This window comes from Malaclemys terrapin, chromosome 9, assembly GCF_027887155.1.
Source record: "Malaclemys terrapin pileata isolate rMalTer1 chromosome 9, rMalTer1.hap1, whole genome shotgun sequence".
Taxonomy (NCBI): Eukaryota; Metazoa; Chordata; order Testudines; family Emydidae; genus Malaclemys; species Malaclemys terrapin.
Genome location: NC_071513.1, coordinates 24,403,661 through 24,429,456, shown reverse-complemented (window position 1 = coordinate 24,429,456; position 25,796 = coordinate 24,403,661). Strand labels below are relative to the sequence as shown.

At 44.9% G+C, this 25,796-nt stretch overlaps 1 long non-coding RNA gene across 1 annotated transcript in view; it reads left to right on the top strand.

Annotated features, from left to right (window-relative positions):
- Nucleotides 1–20,734, top strand: part of LOC128843501 (uncharacterized) — a 52,181-nt gene extending 31,447 nt beyond the window's left edge. Inside the window, exons 2-3 of the long non-coding RNA XR_008446280.1 lie at nt 18,189–19,209; nt 20,566–20,734. This is a non-coding gene — a long non-coding RNA (uncharacterized LOC128843501). The remainder of the gene's footprint in view (nt 1–18,188; nt 19,210–20,565) is intronic.
- Nucleotides 20,735–25,796: the final 5,062 nt, after the last annotated feature.

Genomic DNA, 25,796 nt, shown 5'->3' with positions numbered 1-25,796 from the left:
TGTTGCATTTCAGACATTCATAGTAACTGGCCCAAGAAAGACCAAGTATTTTTCACTAATAGTATTCAGCAAATCATTTTGAAGAGTAAAATCCAAGAAAATCATATTGACAATTTTGCCAAAAAGAAATTGATTGTATATATTATTGGCTGAAAGTTATTCTCCCAGCCGTACTCCTCATTGAGCCTCTTTTAGGATCGGGGTGGATTTTAGTCATTGCAAAGTGCAGGTAAAGGTCATTGATTGGACTTTTTCCAGGACATTAACAATTCCAGCCATGCAAGTCCCTCCAATACCATGGTTGGGGGCAAGGCATTCTCAGCAGTGGATCTAGTATCCTGGGCTCAGGTGCCTTCGATAACATTAACAGGATGTTTTACCCTAGTACCTCTAATCTGAGTGACTTCATGCAATTAATTAACTTTCAAACGCAGCTTTTACAAACATTCATTTCCACCGTTCAGTCATATCTTTTTCATTTCAATCTTTGGCTCACAATGTTTACACAGCTATGCAAATGCCCCTCAGTCCTGATCTGTGGCACTCCCTGCTATTCTAATCCTGGGCCGCTACTCAGCTCTGCCCAGGCATCCAGTCCTGATCTGAAATGCCTTCTGCTAGTTCACGCTTATGCCATCCCACAGCTCTCTCAGCGCACCTCCTCTTTGATCTGCAGCAGCTCCCACTAGCCTTTCCTGAGCACTGACTGCGTCACGTCAACCCTTGTACTGGGTCTCTCTGGTTTGACATCATATGTTTTACTCTTATGAGCACAAATTCCTGCCTTGTCACTGTCATGAACAGCCCAATAAAGACTAAGGGTATGTCTATACTACCCACCGGATCAGCGGGCAGCGATCAATCCAGCGGGGGTCGATTTTTATTTTAGATGCGATAAATCGACCCCCGAGCGCTCTCCCGTCAACTCCTGTACTCCAGCGAGAGGCGCAGGCAGAGTCGACGGGGGAGCAGTGGCAGCAGCCGACCCACCGCAGTGAAGACACCGCGATGAGTAGGTCTAAGTACGTCGACTGTAGCTGAAGTTGCGTAACTTAGATCGATCCCCACCCCAGTGTAGGCTAGGCCTTAGTTTGCAAAGAAATAATGACATAAGTGACAGCAACAGGCAGAGAGCCCTGGGAACAGGGGAACAGGGAACACTGACATATCAGGGAAATTAAACATTCTGCTAGGTTTAAAATAGCAATAATGGTCTCTGGGGGTCAGGCATTTCATGCCTATGAGTGAACAGCTGGGTTAATGTTCAAGGCTCAACTCCTCCAGCCAGGAAATAGCTGACCTGGAGGTCATTATGGTTCACTCATGGCTGATAACCCAGGGGGACTTCACCAGCCCTATCTTATCTGGCCTGCTGAATGGAGCAAGATTTCTGTCTGCACTCATCCTGCAAGTGTTTTCTCTGACCTCACCTGAAACCTCAGCAATGAGGGGCCCTCACCTGCTCTCAGGCAGGGAATACCCGGGCTTGATTATCTGCACTTTCAGCACAAAACTCATTTATTTAAAAAAAAATGCATAGGACTAAATAGTACAAGACTCTTCACCCTTAACCCCTGCACCTCCCATCACACTGAGGGAGCGGCTCTGGAGTGCTGGTTAGTGGGCTGTATTTACACTATAGATAATCTATATAAGGGGCAGCTGCAGTCTAGGGGACTAAGGTTTGGGGCTGGGAATCAGGACTCCTGGGTTTTCCTCTCAGCTCCGCAACTGATACTGCAGGTGACCTGGACTGAGTTAAAGCCCTTGCTCTCACTGTGCTTCAGTTTCCTCATCTGTTCAACTAACTACTCTAGCCCACCTTTGTAAAGTACTTTGAGAGAGATGGGAAAGAGGCTACAAAATCCCAATTACTGTAACACTCTCAGACCTGCCAGCCACAGCAGGCCATTCCATCCAGAGAGTCAGGAGGCACTGAGTAGCACCGCATTCCTGGATAACTCTGCATGCCGATGCATGTCTGACAGGCGTCTTCAGCATCCGATTGCAACTGGGGGGGAAATCAAACTGCCATTTTGGTGCCATTTTTGCTTTTTAATACTGACGCTTTGAACATTTCCAGGAGCAACAGGAGGCCAATTAGCTGACAACAAAACCATCTTCACTGCCAGCTGGATGGGAAAAACACAACTTTTACCTTTGTTAGTAAGTGAGTGATTATTTGAGCCAGCTCCAGAATTATCAGAACTGGGGATCCTGATATTAATCCCCTAACGCCTTATGGCTAAATACCAAGGGGATGCTCTAATCCAAGAACATTTGCACTAATGCTCACAGATAAGCATTTACCTCCTGGTTCTAGGGGCGAGTACATTCAACTTTAGTCCAGAAGCCACAGTCTGTTCAGATGGGAGGTGGCTCTGCATTGGAGTGAGATGTTAATTTGCTCTAGTTATCACTGGCTCCGTAGGATCTGGGAAAAATCAAAGAGAATTCCTTAATGGATTCTGCTGCAAGAGGGGACACTGCCAGTGGCATGCTTCTTCAGAAGCCCCGGGTTCTTTCTGCCATGTGTCTGGATAACGCTGACCCCAGTGTTTGACACCACCACAATGGGTCTCTTGCATGTACAGATGTTGGTCCCTGCACCAAATGAAGAGCATGGGGACAGGAGCAGATGGGGAAGAAACAGCAGGGAGGATTTTTCAAGAGCTGAGGGCAACTTAGTAGTACCTAAATAATCCTCTACAAACATGGAATGATTGGGGGTTGAGAGATGTCATGGGGCACACCAGCCTGTCACGTCTGCAAAGTTGGGTTCAAATCCTGGGATCCCCATTTGTCTGGATCACAAATCCACCCCACACTCAGTGGCTGCCCAAGAGAATTTCTAGGACTGGAATAGCAGAGAGTGTTGTGAATCAGGATTGAGATGCATTGGCAGAGCTGTGGGACATGGTCAAGACCAGAATAGCAGGAGTGCTGCAGATCAGTGTTGAGGATGCATTGGCAGAGTTGAATTCTAGGAAGAGACAAGCAGGATCCTTTATTAGATGAACCAAAGGTTGACTCCAGTTCAGAAATGCCTGCTTACTGCACACAGTGACTTCCACCAATGGAATAAGCCATCAGGTTGTCCCTACTGTATATTCTCACCTTCTCTGAAAGTTAAACATACCCTACAAATGCAGAACTTGCCACAGATATCACATGGCACATCCACACAGCCCAATAGTCAGTTAGCTTCAGGCCTTGGTGTCACCCAACGCCTGTACTTTACAGTGTAATTAATGGATAAGGTATTGGACTGAGATTCAAGAGACCTGAGTCTATTGCTGGATGTGCAATTAACCTACTGTGTAACCTAGGGCCAAATCTCTTTGCCGCTCCGTGCCTCAGTTTCCCCAACCACAAAAAGGAAATCATGATACTTACCTTCCTTTGAAAAGTGCTTTGAAATCTATTGATGAAAAGTGCCAAGTATTGTTATTATTTCACTTTACTATCACTATACACCTTCATAACCCATAGCCTGGCTTGGTGTCTGAATACCCACACCATGTCTTGGTGTCTCCATACAGCTCAGAGACCATTCAAACCTCTCTGTTATCACTCATCCCTAACAAGCACAAACGTAACGTGGGTTCAGCAACCATCCATGTTGCATTATGTTTAATCAATTTACAGCAACAGAAAAATGTCGATGAAGAAAGAAGCAAGAGTGCATTGGTAGCTTTAATTAGCTGCCAAACAATCGACTCCAGAAGGAGGTTATGTGGCTTGACCCTAGTGCTTCCATCAGCTCCCACAGCTTCACTTTTAATGGCCAGTTTGATCATCAAAACCACAGGATCAAATATTCCCTTCAAAGTCTGCCCTAGCCCCTCTCAGGCCCAGTTGTTTACTGCAAGGTTTATGCCTTTGTGTGTGTGGTATTACCAATCTAAAAATAACCGCACTTTCCATCTCCGCCTACAATGTAAAACCAGGTTAACATAACTGCACAATGGGAACTGCAGCCGTCTAGCTTGCTCTGAAATCAAATCTATTAAAGCATTAGGCTCTCCCTCCCTCTCTCTCTCTCTCTCTCTCATATACACATGCACATTATTTTTCAGGCAGACATCATAGCCACTTTCCACAGAGGATAAAACAAAGGGAGCAAATTCCAGGCTGAGAGGACTCTGACTGAAACAAGGGAGAACACAATTGCCATAGTCCCTATGGCCCCTGCATTATAGTGCGGGGGGAGAAGGGGGTGCAGAAAATTACAATAGTGGGCAAATTGTGGCCCTCTGGAGTTCTACAGTGCAGCTTGTGCCCACTTGCACCTGCAACATCAAGGAGCAGCTGGTGCAGACAATGGGTCCTAGCATGCAATGTTCCATCGTGATCAGAGTAATCTCTTGTCTCTGCTTGGCTCAAGATGGAGCATCACATGCTGGAACCTGTAGTCTCCATGGCATGTACCATATTAAAGATGGAAGCAGCTGCAGTGATTGTCTCCATCGTAGGCAAGTTAGATGCAGCCCTGGTTTGTGCATATTTTGAGTGCCCCCACATTACCATCTCCAAACCAGCTGGCTGACTCCCTGGATATAGTCTGGTGTCTCCTGTGGCTGGGCAGGTCAGTCAACATGGAGATTATTGGTTAAAGGAAAATTTGTTCTAAGGTCATGCAGCTGCAGAGAGAGGGGAGGGTCAAGGAAAGCGGCATAGTTGTCAGTAATGCAACACAACACTAATTGGATGGACTGGAGGAGCCAGAATGAGCATTAGAGGCCAGTGCTAGCTAGTAAAGAGTTAATATCACAATTAACTATGCTCGTGTAGCAGATGTGAAAGAATCTAGGAAATATATGTGGCACTGAATATGCAAAAGAGAGAGAGAAGTGGTACCATTTTGATCGTTGGTGGGACATCATCAACTACAATGGAATTACATTAGGCATAAATATAGCCTGGGCACTGTAAAGTCCTAAAGACTTTCATTGAGCCCTGGAGGATAGAAAGGAGCAGTTCAGGTGGGCAAGACTATTGGCAGGACAGGTGTCAAGGCTTGTCAACAAATAGCCAGAAACTTCCTACGTGCCAAAAGGATAGATACACAGTGAGCCAAAACCACCTCATTACCGGCTGTAACCCAGTGGAGTTACACCAGGAAGAAGTTTGGCCCACCGTGGGTCCATGAGGGGTAAGCACAAAGGAAGATGAGGAATTGTTTGTGATCCACGAAGTAGTACAATTAAATTAAGCAAAGGAAGATTTAGGCTGGCGATTGGGAAATGTTTCAGTGCTGACATGTGTCGGGCTGGGGAATGGCCCCCAAGAGAAGGGGAGGAAACCTGAACCATAAACAACTGAATTGCAGATTGTACTGGAAGGTCCTGCACTGGCTGCAGGTGGACTAAATGGGAGCTCACTGGTCTTCTCCATCTGTAGTTTCTGGGGCACCCTTGTAGTGGGACTCCTTTTCACTCTCCGGGACAATAGAGCCAGCATTTAAAAGGTATTCCCACCTACATGCTTTTGAAAATCCCACTAGGTGCCTATCTGCATCCGTAGGCACTGAAATATCTTTAAATATCTGGTTTGTTGTACCTTTGTCAGAAATGTTGTGGTTTCAGCAGTCTTGCTTGTGTCCTTGGGTTTTTTTCCAATCCCACCTCTCTCTCCCTCCCTTGGTCCTTTTGCTTGCAGCCCTCTCTTTCCCTACTTACTCTTCTTGGTTTGCACCTGGTGAGAGTTTACACTTGCTGAAGTCCCTGATTGTGGTGGTGGGAAGCTTTACTGAGCTCACGCCAGTGAAAGTTGTAATTGGTGAAGAGAGGGGGCGTGCCAAAGAAGCAGCTCCCCTTAGGCTATAAAAGCAGCTTGGAGGAAATGGAGAGCAATGGAAAGCAGAGAGGAAACAGAATGCTGTCTCTGGGGGTAGTCGCTTGGTTATGGTTTTATCAAACCAGCTGCTGTAGTGCTAGCATTTGCTTGTGTATACATGCTTACTAACGGGGCATATGGAACATAGGCACAATTTAAAACAAGCTGAACAAAGTATTAAAGTAATTGTTAGAGCCACTTAAAAATGTTCAATAGAGGGAAAGATGTGATGAGCTGCAAATTGCCAAAGCGTTAATGGTAGCTCTCCAGCGGCCAAGGCAGAAAGCTCAGCATCTGAACGGGGAAGTGAAGCTCACCTAGGATACACCTGTGCAGCTCAGACCTGCATAGGCTGTCTACAATCATGGCTTTAATGAATTTCCTGCTCAGTTGTTGGGAAGGTTGAAAGTAAATTAGTGTCTGTACCGGGGAGGGTGCAGCAGTTAGAGAAAGCCACGTGTGCTGTGTGGGTTGGCCTCTGCAAGGTGAGGACCCTGTGACTATTAAAGAGGCCAGATTCTTAGGGGTTTGTTACTGGACAACAGCCTTAAGGGGTGGTGTAGTGAGTGTTCCTACTGTTGGGGAGGACAGGAGCATTCTTGTTTTGAAGGTTCTAGGGCGTTCATAGTCCTGAATACAAACTATCACTAATACTACATATAGCAAACCAGATCTGGGCTCCGAATCTAAGGCTCTTTCAGACTCAAACCCACAGAGGGAAAAGTCGAAGTGAGTGAAATTTGCTAGATATCAGCTTCAGTATAAGGGTGAGAACAGACTTATTGCCTGTTTGAGTCAGGTAAAAGGGCCCTGAGTCCAGAAAACAATCCAGAGTGGGAGGGTGAAGCAGAAAGGCTGTAAGAAGCTTAGAAGTGAGAGTAGCCAGCAAATCGGACCTGAGCTTAAAATAGATATGCTATGCTGCAAAACGGACCGATGTGACACTGGGGTGCATGCAGGAAGGCATCAGGGAGGTGATAGTTCCCCTCTCTCGCTTCTCTGGGCTCCATGTTACCTATCTGATATTAACAAACTGAAATGAGTTCCAAGCAGCTCAACCAAGAATGCAGAGGAGGCTGGAAGGAATGGGTGTGAGGAAAGAGTAAAAGAGTGGAATCCATAGAGCTTGGCGAGGTGATGAGTAAGGGGTCGGGAGAGAGGAGGTAATGGTCTGCAAATGAAACATGCTAATAGCAAGGAGGGAGAAGGGTTGTTTGCTGTGTTACATGGCAATGTGAATAGGAGGAATGGGATGAAGTTATAGGGAAAATTTCCTGATAGTGAGAGATTTCTTGGGCTGCGAAATAGACTCCCAAGGGAAGTGCAGGAAACTTCCTCACTTGATGAAAATAGCAGAAAATGTACACTAGGAAGTAATTCTGCATAGCACAAGGTGGATGGTCTGAATGGGACGAGCTAGGTCACTTTTGTTTCTAGCATATATGATTTTATTGGGCCCTAAGCAGCTGGGGGAAGGCTAAAACTGGATGCTAAGTTGCCATCTTGTTCTGCTCCTGGAAGGTAAATGATGCTGTGAGGTGCTTCCCCATCCATTTCACCTGCCAGAATGTGAAGTCGGGCTCAGAGATCCCTCCCTCTTTGCTCAAGCTGATGGATGGGTGTTGGAGATTGCATGCCATTCCATATAGTCCTACTACCCAAGAAGGAGTGAAAGACTCAGGCAATGACGTACTGCTGCCAGACTCGGAGAGGTCAGCCCATGAACTGCAATTGTCCCACTGTTGGAGTTATTAGGCAATGTGTTCTCTCACTGTTCGGGAGAGTTTCAGGCCTGAATTACTGAGGTTAAACATCGTCCCCCTAAAGTACAACATCCCTTGTCTTACTTGTGCCCGTTACATGGGGGTGGGACCAAGGGGCTTTTGGACCAGCTTGAATGGAGGCTGAAGTCAGGCCCAAACCCTGAACTAATGAGAGAGGCTGTATAAGGTACTTTTCATGTGCTATGTACTCAGACGCCAGGTTATTACAGACCAGTAGGATCCTTCATAAATTATGAACCAGTATTGATTCCCTTTGCCAGTAAACATAGTGACCTTTATTAAAAATACACGAAAAAATGCACTTAGGAAAACTCATTGACTGTTCGCTACAGACAGATTTACACTAAAGACTAATTTATCCTGCTGCAGCCGGAGACATGGTAAGTAAGAGAGACAGACAAATGGAGAGAGCTGTGGACAAAACAGGGTTCTCCTCTTGTCTCACCTATACAAGCCACCACGCATCCCCATCGCATGAATTATTACAGTGTCACCCAGCTGTGCTGCTGGTGGTATTCGGACCTTGTCGTCATCCCCATTGTAAACCCTTGTTTTTAGATATACTATCTCATCCACGCAGAAAGAAGTAGGACACAAGTTATCAGCCCAGATGTAATTACGAAGAGTGGGGGAGGGAGGAGAGAGCTTAATGCAGCTGGAAGGGAGGAGGGAAAATGATGACATTTTAAATGCCACATAAGAGTGCATTGCACAATAATCCATTCAGACACTTTTGATTTAGTGATTTGGAAGCTGCTGTTGGATTTTGTGATTTGCTTTTAAATTGTCCATTCAGCACCTGCAATTGCACTTGTGAAATGCTGTTATCTGGACACTGCTTACTCAGCCAAGGGTGTTGGAAGTGGTTTAAGACACTCTATAAATCTGGAAATTTGCCTCCTCATTGCCCTCTATTTGTCTGATCAATTTGGGACTTTCTAACATTAATTATTATCTACTATCCAATAGAAAAAGGTCATTCCTTCTGCTGAAGGTTAAATATCCTAGCATTGCAGAATAGGGATTAAGCTGGCTTGAAATAAATCTCCCTTGGTCCTCAGGCCATGCTACTGCTGGTAATTCTTTGTCCAGAGATCTGAGGAACGGGCCCTGGTTTGCTCAAGGGACTGGGAAAAAGATAAAGAGCGTTTCATCTCTAGCTCACAGCTTTAAGCTGTGAACAACTTCTTTGGGGTTGGCCTCTCTTCTGTTTGCAAATTGTTCATGACTTTATCACAATTTTGACAATTTTATTACTTGTTCAGAATTGTTCAGCAAATACTTTGGCTAATGGGCTTTGCAGTTGGTGAGCCTTGATTTGATTTTTAGCATTTGTTCAATGTGATTGGTCACCTACATCACAAGTTTCTTTTCTCTGATTGGATGACATGTACTCTTTATAAAGAAATAAACGACATTAGAACCTGGAATCTCTGCGGGAAAAAGGGTGCAGAGCATTTTCCTTTCCCACACTGCAACTGAGTGTATATGCAGAGTAACTGGAAGAGCACTTCATTCTCAACACAATCATTCAAGCATAACACTCATTTGCATAGGAATATGCCCATTTGTAAACAACTAACCATCTTTTCGTGAATTAAAACTCCTCTCCAAATATTCATGTCTGCAAACCCTGGTCTCGTGAAACACGTGGGGAAAACAGCAGAAGCTGGGACAAACATGGTTGGCTCAAGCCACGTGTCAGACTCAGGAAACACGTCCAGGACTACATGTTCCCATTGTTTGTTCAGCGACAGTCAGTGGGTTCTCACCCAGCCTAGATCAATATTGGCCAAACCCAGTAATATCTGACGTGTCAGTGGCCTGTCATGCAGAGAGCTGGGGATTCCCAGCCCGTTTCCTTGTGGCCGTGTCACAGAAACGAATGGCACGACTGGAACATTGGTCGGTCTCGGCAAGGGTTGAATGGGCTGCGAAGACTGAACTCCCTTCTCCTACCCTTACAGGAGTCTCCTCAGGTGCACGGGTGAGAGACATAGCAGGGCAGCACCCAGGGAGAGCTCGCTCTGCTGCTGCCAGGCCTGTACCTATGCGGTGGCCAAAGAGATGACATCCATTCCCATGAGAACATTCCAGAGGTGGCGGCTAGAAAGAGGGCTACAACCAGAGGCTACTGAACGGGTTCAGAAGTCACTTCCCAGGAAATAAATGGAAAGCATTTCTCCTCACAACTCCAAACTACACACTCAAAGCCCCCCTGCCTCCTCCCCATGGCTGAAAAGTAGATGCAAGTCCCTTGGTGAGGGATCAGCAGTGCCTTTTGGAATTTAGCCAGAGGGTCCCTGGAGAGTCATATGATGTGCTCCCCCTCACTCTGGAACTGACCAGGAGGCCTCTGCTTCCAGGGACCAAACTCGCTGCCTCTGCAGTATTCCTGCCTGCTTCCTGCCCAGGAAAGGCCAGATCCATATTCCAAAGAAAAGCAGAAAGTGTCCCTGCCCCACCCCCGCTCTGATCTCAGTGAGGGGGCTATAAAATGTGCAGGTTGTTCCGGCCCAGATGGCTGGGGAATGGAACGTGAAATGTACAGTATGAGGCTGCACCACAGGATGAGTGAGTCTGAAAAGCCAGTATGGATCAGGGCCGAGGGAACAAAGGTTTATTAATTAGAGTGCATATGGGTAAGCGGCATTGATCGCTAAAGTCAAGGGAAGTACATTACTTATGGCTTTTGAACAAATACTCCTGGAACCAGTTTGACTGTTAATTGATTTGGTTTGTTGGGGTTTTTGGATTTGTTTTGTGTTGCTGCTTTTTTTCGATCTCCTCTGTTTTAAGGGAGATGTGACTTGGTGCATAAAGTCAAATATTTATGCGGGGTATTAAGCAGGGAAGATGCACAGCCTCTGACAACCAGTTTAAAAACCCAGGCCGTAATGGGGGCAGACATAAATATGGGTCTGAGAGAGGTGATCTCTTGAAATGCTGTGCAAGGTGAAGTCAGGGCCACCGAGAGCGGGTTTGGGCCCCAGTGAAAAAAAATTTTCGGGCCCCCCAGCAAGAGCAGACTGGCTAAACAGGGCCGACGAGGGGGCGGGGGAAGCCAGGCCCCGGGCCCCCTTCCAGACCGCACTGGCTAAACAGGGCCGACGAGAGAGGGGAGAAGCTGGGCCCCGGACCCCCTCCGGACTGCCGGGCCTGGTAATTTGTACCGGCTTTCCCCCCACTTGTCGGCCCTGGGTGAAGTTGGAGAATTGCTCATGATGCAATCTCCTGGGGGTTGACACTTCTGGTGGGCCCTCACCTGTTTTGCGTGAATTTTGGGGGCACAGTCATCACAATCCAGCTCTGCTGGATCTTGAACTAGAGATTTTCAGATCTAAAATTGCCCATGCAAGCTAGAGGAGAGTCTCCATTAAGTGTCAGAAGTAACAGTGTGACTTTCAGGCATCCACTCCCTAGGAACTGGACTGGGACCACCAATTCATCTCACAGAAACCACCAAACAGCCAGCAGATGTTATTGTCTGATATTTGTTACATTGGCTGGAAGTGTAAGCAGGCCTTAAAAAATACCTTCTAAACTAGTCATTTATTGAGAGATGACCCATCTCCTCTTAGGTAATGTGCAGAGCAGCAGCTTGAGAGCCTCTCCACCATGATCCTTTTGGCCATGGCTATCTTCTGTTAAAGGTAGGGTCACCAATTTTTGTTGGATGTATTCTTGGAGGTTTCGTCACATGACATAGTCTTTAATTCTTGAAGACTCTGGGACAATCCTGGAGGGTTGGCAACCTTAAGTGCCCATCAGCGCTGAAACCTTTGTGGCTAATCCCTAGAACAGGTCCCTCCATGATCTCTGTGAAAGGAATCAGTGGTTTCTGTCTTGTTTCTGGTAGTTCCACTGCATGCATTCTCTGGGCTGGCAGGAGCAGTAGGCCCCTCACCCACTTGCCCAGAAGCCCAGTTATCAACAGGCTCACTCTCAGCAGCGTTCAATAGTCTGTTACTGTGAAAAGCGCCACACGGTCCTCCATTACTGCTACCCACATGGGGGACACTCTAAACCAGTCAAGTAACTGAATCCCAGAGTCCTGACAGTAACAAAAGCCACAGCACTGCCAATAAATAATTCAAGTCAGCAAACTGGCTGTGCTCACTGTCACCGGATACACCCCAGGGTCGCAATGCTCGCCCCAGAAAGGCGAGCTGCTCTCTCTCCACCACACGTACAGAGTGGTGTATCATTGCAGCTTGTCCCTAGGCAGCAGAGGAGAATCATGAGTCTAGTGCAAAATGCTTTGTAACATTAGACAGAGGTAGGTCTCTACTGGAAATGGACAAAGTGGATGTGGGAAGGAAGAGCTCTGGGAATTTCACTCCTGTAGCTAACCACAGAACAGGGATGACCTGGGCAAGTTGTTTTTCCGCACACTTCCCTGCAATCTGCTTCAACTGTGAACTGGAAGTAGAGGGGAGCTCATTCTCTGTGCCCCATTCGCTCCAGGACCTCTCTGCTGAGACCAAAAGGAAAAGGCCAGTTGTGGTGGTTTGTGTGATAAGGGTGCCCATTTCCTGGGAACTGAGTGGAGATGCCTCCCTACCTCCCACAAATTCATTTCTCCTAAGCAGCAGAACTGCCATTAGGCAAGCTACTATCCTGGGCTGACCTTAACTCAGTGATGCCCTAGATGTGAAAAACTCCCTATCCCACCACTAGTATACTGAGCCACACCAGCTGTCGTGAGCAGACTTGGTAATAGAGCTGGTCGGGAATCTTTCAGCAAACCTTTTTTTTGGTCAGAAAACACTGATTTGTTGAAATCAGAACTTTGTGTGGGATAGGGTCGGTTTCCTTGAATTTCCTATACTGAAAAAATGTAGAAGAAAAGTTTCGAAGTTTGCAGAACATCCTGTTTCAGCACTGTCGAAACAAAAAAGTTCCAGTTTTTGGTTCGAAATGACTTTTTGGTTTGAAATTTAATGTATAGTAAAAACAACTAAAAAGTCTACATCAAAACTAAATAGTTCGATTAAGCCAATTTTTATTGTATTTTGGGGCAGGTTTGTTTTTATTTTTGGCTTGCAAAACCTTTCATGATTTTTGACTTTTCATCCCAATTTGGGACAGGAACTTTTGTTGAAATCTCAAATTCTCGCGGGTCTGGAAAATTGTTTCCCAACCAGTTCTACTCAGCAAAGACATTCTGATTTCTAATTAGTTTCAACTAGATTTCATATAAAACCTTGACTGAGCCAAATAGTGAAAACATGAGTAGATTGTGAACAGGCCCCAGGTGACTCCACATTGCCCCCTCTTATCACAGACCTATCATTGCATTCTGGCTAAGATCCCTGGATTCTGTGGGATCAATATGCTTAGTGTGGACCCTAAAGGTGTTCTGTCACTAAGGGCTAACCCAATGTTACTGTATGGCCGCAGATGGGACACACTCTGGAGAAATGAATGACTCATTGGCCCTTCTCTGCATTCTATTCAGGCCATTCATGCTTATGCCCACCACCCTGTCTCCAGGACTGTTCAAACAGCATTTTCATCATGGCTGGTTTCCCCCAGTAGAGTCCATCTTAGATGACAGCTATTCCTGGAGCTAGAGAGAGTGTGGTGAAGTGATGCACGTTGCCTGAAGGAGTCAGTTAGCAACCTGGATGAGGATATTATCACATCAAATAGAGAGGGGAAGGGGGTTCCTTAGTAAGAGGGGAGGTCGCTGTTGAATTATGTACATCTCTACCCCAATATAACGCGACTCGATATAACACGAATTCAGATATAACACGATAAAGCAGCACTCCAGGGGGGCAGGGCTGCGCGCGCCGGCGGATCAAAGCAAGTTCGATATAACGCAGTTTCACCTATAATGCGGTAAGATTTTTTGGCTCCCGAGGACAGCATTATCGGGGTAGAGGTGTACTAAATGTACATTGTGGAGGTGTGGGGACCATGGCTCTTCCCCATTCCCCCCAAACTCAAGAAATATGTCCACATATGAGCATATCCACCACAGGGGTAACATGGGTCCTCCCATGTAGCCTCATTTAATAAGGGACTAAAAATAAGAAGCCAAGCTCTGCCCTGAGTTTGCTGGTTGGATTGGATGCATAGGAACAAAGGGAGAAACTGGCAACATCGACCCTTTGGATGGGAGGGGGCAGAAGGAAACCTGTATTGGCCCCCCAGGAAATCGCATGAGTAGTCTGATCGTTCTCTTCCAGCTCTGAGATCTGTGATTCTATAAAGGGAGGATTGAGTAAGGTCTGAGCTAATTTACATGTGCCGAGATGAAAACAAATGTAAATAGATACACATTGCAGTTTTCATTATTCATAATTTATTTTCATTTACATTTGTTTCCTAAAAAAGGAGGGATTTTTCTGCAGGATTGTTTGAGGGGGTATTTATGAAAAAATGATCTCCCTAATCTTAAAAATAGCCTGGGAAGGTAGAAAAATGAGGGTACACTAGTTCAGACTCAACTCCTGGCATAAGTGACAACAGCTCCATTGATGTCAAAAGGCTCTGTCTGTCGTCTTATATCATTTTATTGCTCCTATCCCCATGCAATCTAAGCAATGGTCTCTGAGCTGGGGGCAACAGGGATGGGGAAAGCAGTAGCAGAACGTGGATTGCATACTGGTTTAGGCCTAGTATTCTGGAAATTTTGCTGTGTAGCAAGTGGCAGGCAGGATTAAGCTGTTATCTTGCTGCCAGGAGCTTTATTCAAATATGGCTGAGTAATTTCTTTTTATAGAAACAAGATTACTTGTGTGCCTTATGTAAGGAGACCTGCTGGTTTGGGTCCCTCTCCCTCCACCCTGGCCCAGACAGCCATCCTGCCCCTTGATCTGTGCTCCCTGTGAACAAATAAATAAATATACAAATCCCCATTTTCTATGAATACTAAGATCTCTTCGTTTAGCAAAAGGGAGATTGACTTTCAAGTGAAATCTGCGCGGGCCTGGCAGCTGCTTTCCTGCGACGTGATTGAGAGCACCAAGTGGAATTGTCAGTGACAATCCCAGAGGCTAGGACGGCATGGACCCTCCACCAAGCCCAGGAACCTTTCTAAAAGAGACGGCACACTTTCAATATGCAATCAGGGGGCAAAGAAACAAGAGCAACATTTGAAGATGCCGTTGATTTTTCAAGTATCAGTCTCAGGCTTGTTTTGTTTGACTAAGTTGGGTGCTAGCTCTTGTTTCTTAGCAACACTAATAAGCTAATGCTTTGCATTTCTCCAGGAATCACACAAGATGATTAAGCTCAGTATTTCTGTCATAGCATCCTCTGCACATCTGTCCACACACAATAGATGAGGAACAGCTCCGGTTCCACTGCTGTGGAATTTACAGGTCTGATGCCCTAAGGGTACCCAGTGTGAATATCTCTTTGTCATCTTCCTCCTCCTACAGCAGCAGGAATTATAAGCCCTGGGGCCAGAAACACCAAAGGGAGCCCATGTTCTTTAATGACGATTTTTCTTCTACTGCTCACAGTTCTCTTTTTAAATGTTTTTTGTTATTTGGGTAAATTTCCATGTTTAGGAAGAAGACTGCTTGTAGCCCAAAAGCAGTGGGTATAAATGCAGTCTTACCGCATACTGTCTATCCCAGTCCTGGATTCCTTCCCAATCCCTTCATTCTTCTGATGCCCCTTAATCCTGATCTGAAGCCCCTACTGGTATCCTAATCCAGGGCTTCCCCACAGCTCCGCCAGTGCACGTCAATCCTGAACTGCAATGGCCTGTACAGCTCTGCCGTGGCTGTACCCCAACACAGAGCGGCTCTGGAGCGAAGACAGCCCGTCATACAGAATTGTCAAACAACTTTTTCATGCCCCCTAAAGACTGTCAAAGTTTCTCAACTTCACTTCCACTGTCTGGTCCAAGAATATGAATCTAGATGGTCTCTGGAGGGTTTCAGAGAAGAAGCCAAGGCTCTTCGGTAAGTGATGCACGAATCACTCTGAGGGATGCTGGCCTGATGAAGTATTCATGAGGCTGTTGCCCTGATTATGGGCTTTCTCTCATGATCATCTTCAGTTTAACAGAGGCTTCAGAAGAGAACCTGACACATCAGAGGCCTGCAGGTGGCAGCCCTCTCTCCACAGTCCTGCTAGATTTCTATTTATTTAAATTTAAAAGTCAATCAAATCCAAGTCTGCTGCTGTTTGTGTTTCTGGGGGACTTTGGATCGTCTTCAGAGCTGGTCGAGGCGAGTACTACTACTACTGTGTGAATATAGTTCAGCCCCACAGTGAGCTGAGGAAACAAGAAAAAGTGGTCAATGGGGCATTAATTAAAGGAGCAATCAAGATATACATTACAGGTCACATTTGTGCTTGGTTTGATTCCTCTGACTTCAATGGGTTTATACCGGATTTGTATAAGGCCCTAATATATACTGTAAAAACTCCTTAACTAAACTAATAATCACTTTGATGATGTGAGGGTTTCTTTTAATTTAATCTCACTTATGCCATTTATACTGGTTGATATTTTTTGTTCTTTCAGTTGGTATAGTGAATCTAGGCTTGTCAGTTTCACATAACAGTTTGAACTCATTTTCACTCTCCAGTGTTCAGCTTGCTTGGAAGCTTACAGGCAGCTGGAGTGAAAATGTAGTAATCCCTATTTATAGCCAGTAAAGTCAGCAGATATAATTTAGAATACAGGCAGGGAGGTGATTTTTAGAATAGGTGGTTTTTTTCTCTACATAGTCTCTATTCTGACAATGTGTACTTTTAAACCCTGCTTCCATTGAATTAAAAAGAAATATGATAGCTTAGAGTTTCACTCATGAGATCACTATTGTCTCTTCGGTGAAAGTTTTGCCTAGAGTGACATTCTACTAGTTTTTAACAAGTTATTTCTGGTAAACTTTTGTCCTGGGAAGGAAAGGTTTGCACCCCCATTGAGTACCATGAACTGCTTCTATGGGTTCAGAGGCTCATGCTAGAAGAAAGAAAACATGGTGCCTGGCTTTCTCTGCTTAATCGTTTAGTTGAGCTGCTTTTAAGAATCTGAAATCAATTGCCCAATTCCATAAATTGTGAAATGTTCTCTGGTCTGTTAAAGTGCAGCTCCAAAACTGAGCTGAACTTTCCAGCATAGGCGGGGAGGTGGGAGGAGTACACAGCCTACATGCCTCAATAAGGAGTTGTCAGGAAGAAACTGGCAGTGACAGTATGGCTGTAATGCAAAGGAGTGGGACAGGAAAGGCCATTATGCAACCTGCCCTGCCCTGTGTGAGTATTGGCAGGGGCAGATGGAAACAGCCCATGTGCCTGCTTCCAGCTGAAGAGCTTTGATGAGGACTCCAATGTAAGCCTAGCAGTGGCGCTCTCGGGATGCTCAGCAAACTCGCTATTGAGTTAGGTGAGGTGTTTGTTGTCCTCGGCCCTCACAATCCTGCCCCTGCGGACAGAGACAGGAGAGAGAACGTAAGGCTCAAAGCCGTGTATCAATGCTTGGCTTTTCTTTTTAAAAAATGATTTACTTTCATGTCAGTCGCAGTCATGGGTCAGGAAAGGAACGCAGCAAAGTTTAAATACAAAAGGCAGAAATCCTGCTCCTCCTTCTGTTCCCTGGGTGCTCTGCATTTCCACAGACCTGCCCAGATGTGGTCATTAGCGCTGGAGGCATCATTCATTGCCAATCATTTATCTGGTGAACTTACCCCATTTCTTTGCTTGTGAATCCTTCAGGCAATCATCCAACTATCTGCAAATGCGTTTATTTGTTAGCATTTGCCCAAGAGTTTATACAAGCAAATGGCAGTGTGTGGATAGGTGGGAGGGGCAGGGGCAGGTTTTTGTAAACGGATCCCTTTGTTCATGGAATATGACAACTGGTCACCTATATCACATGATGGTGTTTCTCTGCTTACTGGTTGGCTGAGTGAAACTTGAGAACCACAAATGATTCATACCAGTATGACTTTTGAGGTGCATAATTGTTCGTGCTAAAATATGTAGCCATTTGTGAAAATTACCTCACCGTCCTTGATGAAACACTATTAAAAGTTTTTATAATCTTCAATGAAGGGAAATAACTCTCTGTGCCTGCTGGTTTTGTTTATCTACTTATTTTTAAATTCAGGTGGTCTGAAACCATGAAGTTGTGCATGTCACTAACCTGGATAAACTTGTGATCTTATTATCACTGACCATGTCCTCCATTCCTTTGTACTGTATTTTACACTGACACGTTGCATCTTGCCCGATTAGACAGGCATCACATCTGTCCATGTATTTGTACACCTCCCCCCACAATGGGGTTCAGATATAGACTGGGCCTTTTGAGTACCATCACAATTCAGATAATAATGTTCATGCATAATATGAGAGTGGCCTAGATGCCACCACTTTGATTCATGAAAATATTTATGAATCACTTCTTGTATTTTGTGACCAGCTTTCATTGTGGAGTTAGGTTAAATTCAGAGTTCTTGGTCCTTTTTTTCCTAGAGAGGACCAGGATGTATTATAGGCAGAACTTAATAAAATGATTGCCTTCCCAGTAGGACACTGTTCTCTAGTTCTGTTTTAAAGTAGGTAATGTCTTTTTTCTTTCTGTTCTCACAGCACTAAGGGCAGTTCCCCAGTCCCTACTGGAAGATTCAAGGGAGTGAATATCATGGTCCCAGAACAAGTCTAGCCATTGCTGTCTTCCTGACAACTCCCGGGAAAGCTGCCATCACTCACATGGATTTACTAGCAATTCTTGGCTGCGCCTACTCACAGATACCACAGCTGTCTGCTAAGCCTGTACATGCTCCATGCAGGTCAGAACTGATTCAGGACTTTTATAAAGCACAGGCTTTCACATCAGCTAAGCATAGGGAATTGAAACAAATACATACTAGGAGTGTGATACACATTGCATCCTGCAGGAGACAGCCATGCAAATACGCATGCCCATGCATGCGCACACAGTCATATTGCATAACCAGAAAATGAATGGTTCTGATCTCAATCTTTGCAAATCAGACACAGGTATAAGTGAAATGGAAGGACTTAAATAGTATGGAGAAAAGAATAGGAAGCAAAGATGTAGGAGCATCTTTTGTAGGACTCAATGGGCCACAAACCCTGAGTCTCTGATGCTCTTCCCAATTCGTGGAAATAGCTCAATATAAAAAAATAAAGAGGGAACATGGACAATGCCCTGATTGGGAAAATCAGTCGGCCTGCATCATTTCCATCATCTTCTCAGCTCCCCTTCCAATGCTGGGCCAGCCCCCGGAGGCCTGCTAGACGTGACGAATTGGCTGAAGCAACCCATACAAGATGAGGCAGACGATCTGGTTTCAATAAAATTAGTGAATTGCTTCATGGATGGATGGGAAAGTTGTGAAGCTCCAGGATTTGCTCCCCTCACAGCTGGATTCTGTTTGCCCATGACTGTTTCCCTTTATTATTACTGTTTACACTATCTATTTATTTTGAGATGTGTATTTAGTGCCAGGTGCTAGATTGACAGCGCTGGAGAATGACATGGTCCTCAAAACACGTACAGCATGGGCAGCGGCAGTCGGGTGAATTTCCTCCGTGCACTGCCTCACGTGGGTGCCTCCATCCTGATCTGGAGAGACCACCACGAAGGGTGAGAGAGAGTTCAGTCTGCAGGTTCCTTCAGTCTTTGGCCTCTCTGCTGAGGCAGCCAATGAAGTAGGGGTGGTGCAGCTTTGTGGAGTATGTGTCTCTCTACTAAGAGCCGCACTGAGACCCACTAACTCATTTTACATGCTGCAAAACAACCACCACCCTGTAAAGATTTTGGTCACTCGTGACCTAGGCTGGTTTGGACCCAGTGACCTAGGTTCTGCTTCCTCTTGCCATGCATCCTACTTTGCTTGGAGAATTCCCATTTTCAGAGACTGGCAATGGGCTTAGGGGAAGCTGGCCTTTCACCTCTGACTGTTCAGTATTTATTGTGTGATTTCTAGAACAATTACCAAATGTTGGGGGCAGCAGAGTCTAGTGGATAGAGCACTGGATTGGGAACTGGGGTCTGGTCCCAGTTCTGCCACTGACCTGATGCATGACCTAGCAAGTCATTTCACCTCTTAGAATGTAAGCTCTTCAAGGCAGGGACTTTCTTTTATGAAGTGCCTAGCACAATGGGGCTTGACTCTACCATTCTGATCTAGTTATTTATTAGCATTATAATAGCGTCTAAACACTCCCAAACTTTCTGAACTGCCTTGAATGTCAGGAAACTCCCCAAGTTATGAAGGAAAAAGTGGGGCACTGATCTTGTGTCTGATAGACAGGATCTAGCACTGTTTAATGGCTGCTCCAGCAGAGTCTACACCAAAAGGCTCAGCAAGCTCTCAGCACCCGGCAGCCTGTCTCCACTAGGTCTGTTAGGCCAGAACCTGTAAATGAAAAATGACTGTAAGCTCAAATGGGAAATGTGCTGACAAAGCCACTGCCCTGGGTTACTGAATCGTGGTGGCATCCAACACATAGTATTAAGGTTACAACGTAAGTGTGGGATTTGGGATAAACTTTGCTGAGCACTTCCAAAGGAGTGGAGATGCTGCATTGCCCTTGGGATGCATTTAGGTCATGCTGTAGCGTTTAACAGTTGGCCCAATTCTGTGAGATACTTGAGCATCTTCTGGCCCCAATTTGGCAAAGCACCCAGGCATGTGACTTCATTGGGACATAATCGTATATTTAAAGTTAAGCACATGCTCAAATACTCTGCTGACCCGGGGCCTCCAAGAAGCTAACTTCAAACAAGGAGCACTCAGCACCGGGCCCACCACTGGAGCAGGTTCTCTTCTGGTTTGCCTTTTAATAGTTCTCTGCACCTTTGAAAGCAATCAGGCTGCTCACCAAGAAAATGCCTTTTAAATCTGTAAACAGCTGTTTTCCCTCCGTTAATATTAGAGCAATTTAAAAAAAAAAAAAAAAACACTAAAAATTTAACAGCCCTTTTCTTATTTTGCAGCTTTTTGGGAAGCAGAGCAACGTCAGGGGTTTGTCAAGCGTACTCCGTAACAACATGACATACAGCAATTACATCCCCAATAGTCAACTTGGCCTGCTTCCCTCGCCTGCCTTTATTACAGTCTCTAACCTAGCCTAAGAGGACTTTCTGCTGTGTATTTAGATGAACACAAAGGCAATAAAGGAATATTTATAGACGGGTTTGTGTTATGTCAGTTCTGTATGTTGTTGTTATTTTACTTACAGTTCTTGGATGTCCTATTTTTTGGGCAGGGGCAAGAGCAGTAATATATTCCCCTCCCCCAACCTCTATCCCCCAAATGTGCAGTTAATTCCAAATCTGAGAATGAAATATCAGCTTTCTGTTCTGAAAGGGAAAGAAAATCCAGAGCAAGATGGACCATCTGCAATTAGTGCCCCATCAGCTAAATTTCTATGAAATCATTTTGACAAATTGTTTAGGAAAGGGTCGGGGGGAAGCCCCATTAACTGTACATTTGCTGTTAATTAATTGTCTGCTTTTTGCCATGCTCCGCTTCCAACTGTTACATGATCTAAAAGTCCAGTCCTGCTTGTGCAGCACAGCTCCCTTTGATTGGCATGTGGGAAGGGGGTTCATTCCAGATGGCGAGGGCAGAATCAAGCCCAGAGAGGAGTATGATCGAATGACGAGCTGGTAAAGAAGACATTTTCCACACACAAACCCTTATCTCGAGAGGGATAGAAATGCTACAGAGACAGGGTTGTCTTTGGCACCCCTAATACCTTTTACAGGACCCCTCTAACAATCAGGTCAGGATTCTCAGGAAGGGCTATTTGTGCTTTATTCTCATCTAGGAGCCCAGTCATGGACCATGTCCCTATTGTACTAGGTGATGTACAAACACAGAACAAAAAGATGGTCCTTCCCCCAAAGAACTGACACTCTAAGCAGGTTTACATTTTCCTAGGGCTGTCCCATTTTTAGGTCTTGCAATATTGTGACCCCGGCTAGATTTCCATTGGGGTATCCCATTTTTAGGTCTCAAAATAGTGTGACCACTGCTGGCAAATCCTGGGGGAAAAGATTTCCTCAAATAATCATTAAGTTTCGGGAGAGAGGGTTAAGGAATGAAGTTGCTTTGCTTGCATTGATTTCTTGTGAATATTCTAATGAATTAGTTTACTGGGAGGAATGTTAATGAAAACTGGTGAATTCTAAAGGAATGTTGGAGCATGTCCACAAAAAGCAAATTTCAAATGCATATGTAGTCACCCCAGGAACCGACTCTTATTCATCCAGCCATGGAACAGAACCAGCATGTTTCCATGCGTTTAGATAACAGAATGAGAGGAGTGGTATCAATATGGAGACACACCGACCCTATGTGCCCAGTCCATACAGCTCCAATTTGAAACAAGCACCATTTTTTTACCAAAACTGTTTTGGAAAAAAAAAAAAAAAAAAAAACCCTTCTGCTAATGAATAAATTCAAGAAATTGTGAACTGCCTGTGGATGGTTCAGGAACAGAAAGAAGCAGTTAACTTTTCTGATATAGTATTTGTCCAGCTCCAGTCTTCTCCTCCTCCTCTTCCTCCTCCTCCTCTCTATCATCATCCTGTGGTAGTTCCCAGGAGCCCCTCTCATGGAATAGGTCCCCACTGTGCTAGGTGCTGCACAAACGCAAACCAAAATGATGGTCCCTGTCCCAAGGAGCTTCATCTTTTTGGAATAGCTCCATCTTCTTTCCATTGCGTATGTTGGTAAATTGTTTTGAGTGACACACATTCCCTCCCTCTCTTCCCCTTTCTCTTTCCTCTATTTTAAAGACTACCTCAGAAGCCCTGCCACTTTAGAAACCAGGAGGTTGGCACCCCTATCTAATGGAGTGGAGAAGATTGTTCTGTCTCATCACAGAAGGCATTCCCATGCTCCATGAAACCTCCTTTGTACAACAGTGGCACATCCATATGTTGGTCTCCAGAATTAATTTGTTCCTTCAGTGATTCTTGGCACCACAAGGATCTCTGAGAAGATTTGCCTCCCTACTGTTTCCAGTTCTTTCCCAAGACTCCCCAAAGTCATTCTTGATTTTCTCAAAACTTCCTTCACAGATGTCGTGTTCTCAGGTAGACTGTAGTCTGATAATTCCTCTGTGTTCTTCAGGTTGCCTAGCATCATTGTGGTGACATCCTTAAAATGATCTTCTTCCTCTAAATCCCTCAAGGACAATCCATGTATGAAGTGACCTTTAAAATGTATACATAAAAATAACCTGAACTGCACTGAGACTGAACCTTCCAACCCTGAATCAACTGCTGCATTATATGTCTGTCCAGAATCACTTGTAAACTACTTGTCCAGGCCTGTGTTTTTCTCCATGTATCATACAGCATCAAGCACTCAGCAAATCATTCAGCAAGTCAGTTACTTCAGAGTCAAAGTTAAATTTATAGGAAACACAGACTGTAAAGTATGGACAGTCACAGCTTACAAAAAAACTAGTTTAACTCTGCCCTCCTAGTGAACAGCTGGTAAATTTCAGAAACTGACTGCCCTATCCAAGTAGTTTTATCTCTTAATCACAGAGTGGAGCCCCCAATTCCAGCTATCTTCATGGTCATACACCATGCGATAGAAATGGGGATGGAATGTAACAATGTTCTGAATACTGCAGGAATTGTCAATCTATGAATGTTGATGTGTAATAATGGCATGAAAGCAGTATGTGATCAGGTCAGTGAGAGGTGATTATTCTGCATTGGGTTATAAGTCTTTCCTGTGTGACCACATTGATGTGATCTATGAGAGAGCTGTGAGAAGACTGGCTTGCCAGATAAGAACTAGGTACATGCTAGAAAGCTTCAATAGCCCTGCTGTAGCTTCAATGGCCCTATATCTCGACTCCAATGTACTGCAAACCTTGTTCTTCAATGCTGGGGTCTATCAGCACAAAGAGCTACAAACAATAAAAGAGTGCGTTGATTCCTGTGCAGGTGAAGCACTTGCCAGAAGTTGTCGAGAGGGACAGGCTAACACAGAGAGCAGCAGGCTCTGTAGAGGAGTCTAAAGAAAACAGGCCTTCCCAGATCCAGGAAATGGTAAACATTAGGGGAAAGCAAGCATTGCATTTCGGCTGCTTTATTGTGTTTAAGGTTTTTTTTTTCCTGAAATCCTTTTGTTCTAAAGAAACGACACTTTGCTCTACAAAGGCTGTTTGGTTACTGGATGCCACTGACCCCACCCAGGAAGGAAGAAAACTGCAGGGTCTGAGCCTAAGCCAAACCTGCTAAAGTGTCATGGTTGATACCTAAGGGACTGCAACCCATCACCCAGTCTCTAAGTGGGAGAATCAGGTGATTCTATGCCAAGAGAGAGATGACACCCTCAGACTAGAGGGGGTAGTTCAGAGAAACCAGGAGGGGCCAGAGACGCAGTTGGCCTGGTAACTTTGTGACGCACTGTACACAGAAATAAATACTCTGCACATTCCTGATAAAATACAGTATCCTGAAGGCAGTCACACCCCACTCTTCATTAAACGCAGTGTCTTGGGAGGTGCTGAAGGCAAGCAATGTGCTCATCATCTCATAGGATTGTGTTCCATTATTCCACGTGCCAGCCAGTTATCCAGGTGTCTTTAGAAACATCTATTTGGTCTCCATGGTTCACATCATGAAATCAGAGTGCATGCATGAAAAGGGTGGCAAAGCATCATGCTTGGTACTAGAGACTTGTATGTATGAAACTGATGTTCTTTGGTGCATATTTTTAACCCTCCAGCCAAAGAAGGGTGGTTGTGATATACCAGGGCACAATCCATACTAGTGGAGGCTGTGTCACCCCTATCCTCTAACCCGGGGTGCCCTTTACAATGTCCTGCTGCTGTAGCCTTCAACATGGATTGCTCACAACCAGCCTCCAGCGTGCAAGTCAATCCCAGCTACGTCTGCGTGTGCTGGATCCAGCCAGCTGCACCTTGGCTCTTACCAGCTGTGGTTATACTGCAGGGTAACCCCAACATCCTCCCAGTCCTAGATTTCCCCCCACAAAAACGTATGTCCTGTATTGCTCAGCCCTCTCCTGGACAGTACAAGTTTATAAAGTCTATTATTTCTTTAATAGAAATACTATGCATACAAGTTACCACCCCAAATGGAGTTTCCCAAACACTTCCGTTTGAATTTACCAGATTAGACAAAACAATAAAACAAGTTTATTAACTACGAGAGAGATTTTTTTAAGTGAGTACAAGTAATGAGGCATAAAAGTCAGAAATGGTTACAAGAAAATAAAGTTCAAACACTACTGGAGCCTAACTTAACAAATTGTATCAGATGCAAGCAAAGTTTCCCACCATATGCTTTCAGCAGTCTTACTGACCAAGCCGTCCCTTCCCCCAGAATACAATGGAGGCTACCTCTGTTGCTTCAAATGCAGAGAATGCGATTGGCAAGGACAGAGAAGGGGGTTGCCTTGGGGTGTTTCTCTCTCCTTTTTATAGCTTCAGTCCCCCTCTTGAAAAACATTTCCAGCTGGGTACCAGGAGACAAAAAGTCTATGGAGAAAGATGTTCCCTGATGCTTTGTTCTCACTTGTTTGAGCTTCCTTTACCTCCCCTTTCTGCATGATGACTCTGCTACTGCTTAAATGCAAATTAAGCAGAGCACACATTCCTTTGTTTGAGACAGACCTGTTCTCCAACCTCAGTTTGGAACATATCTTAATAACTCCCCAGAGTGGTATCTTATCACTTCACATACAAAGGTGCCACCCATATTTTATCAGGACGGTATTGACCAGCAATGTATGAGTTTTCAAATAATACCTTACAAGGCATACTTTGTACAAAGATTATTACAATAGTGTGTGGGGTGTGGACACGGGTACTTTCTGTCACAGTGATGTGTATACAAGAGCAGATTTCACACTGTTTGGGTACCTTAAGCTGTGAATTTCCATACTTTCAAAGGTCTGGGTTTCTTGTAAGTTAACTCTGGATTTCCTGGCCTTTTTTTATAATCTTCAAATTACTCTGGCCCTAATTCTGCAACTAACTCCACTGATTTCAGCTAGGGCTTCAAGTGGGTGCAGGAATCCACATGTGTGGACTCAGTTAAAGGACTGGGTCTGAAAACTTTCTTGTAAGGATTTTTCCCCTTTAATTATTGCTACATACTGTCAATCTTAAATTTGCCTTCACCAGGAGTTCTCTGTGGGCACCATGTCACAGTAATTCTTTGTTCTAGCA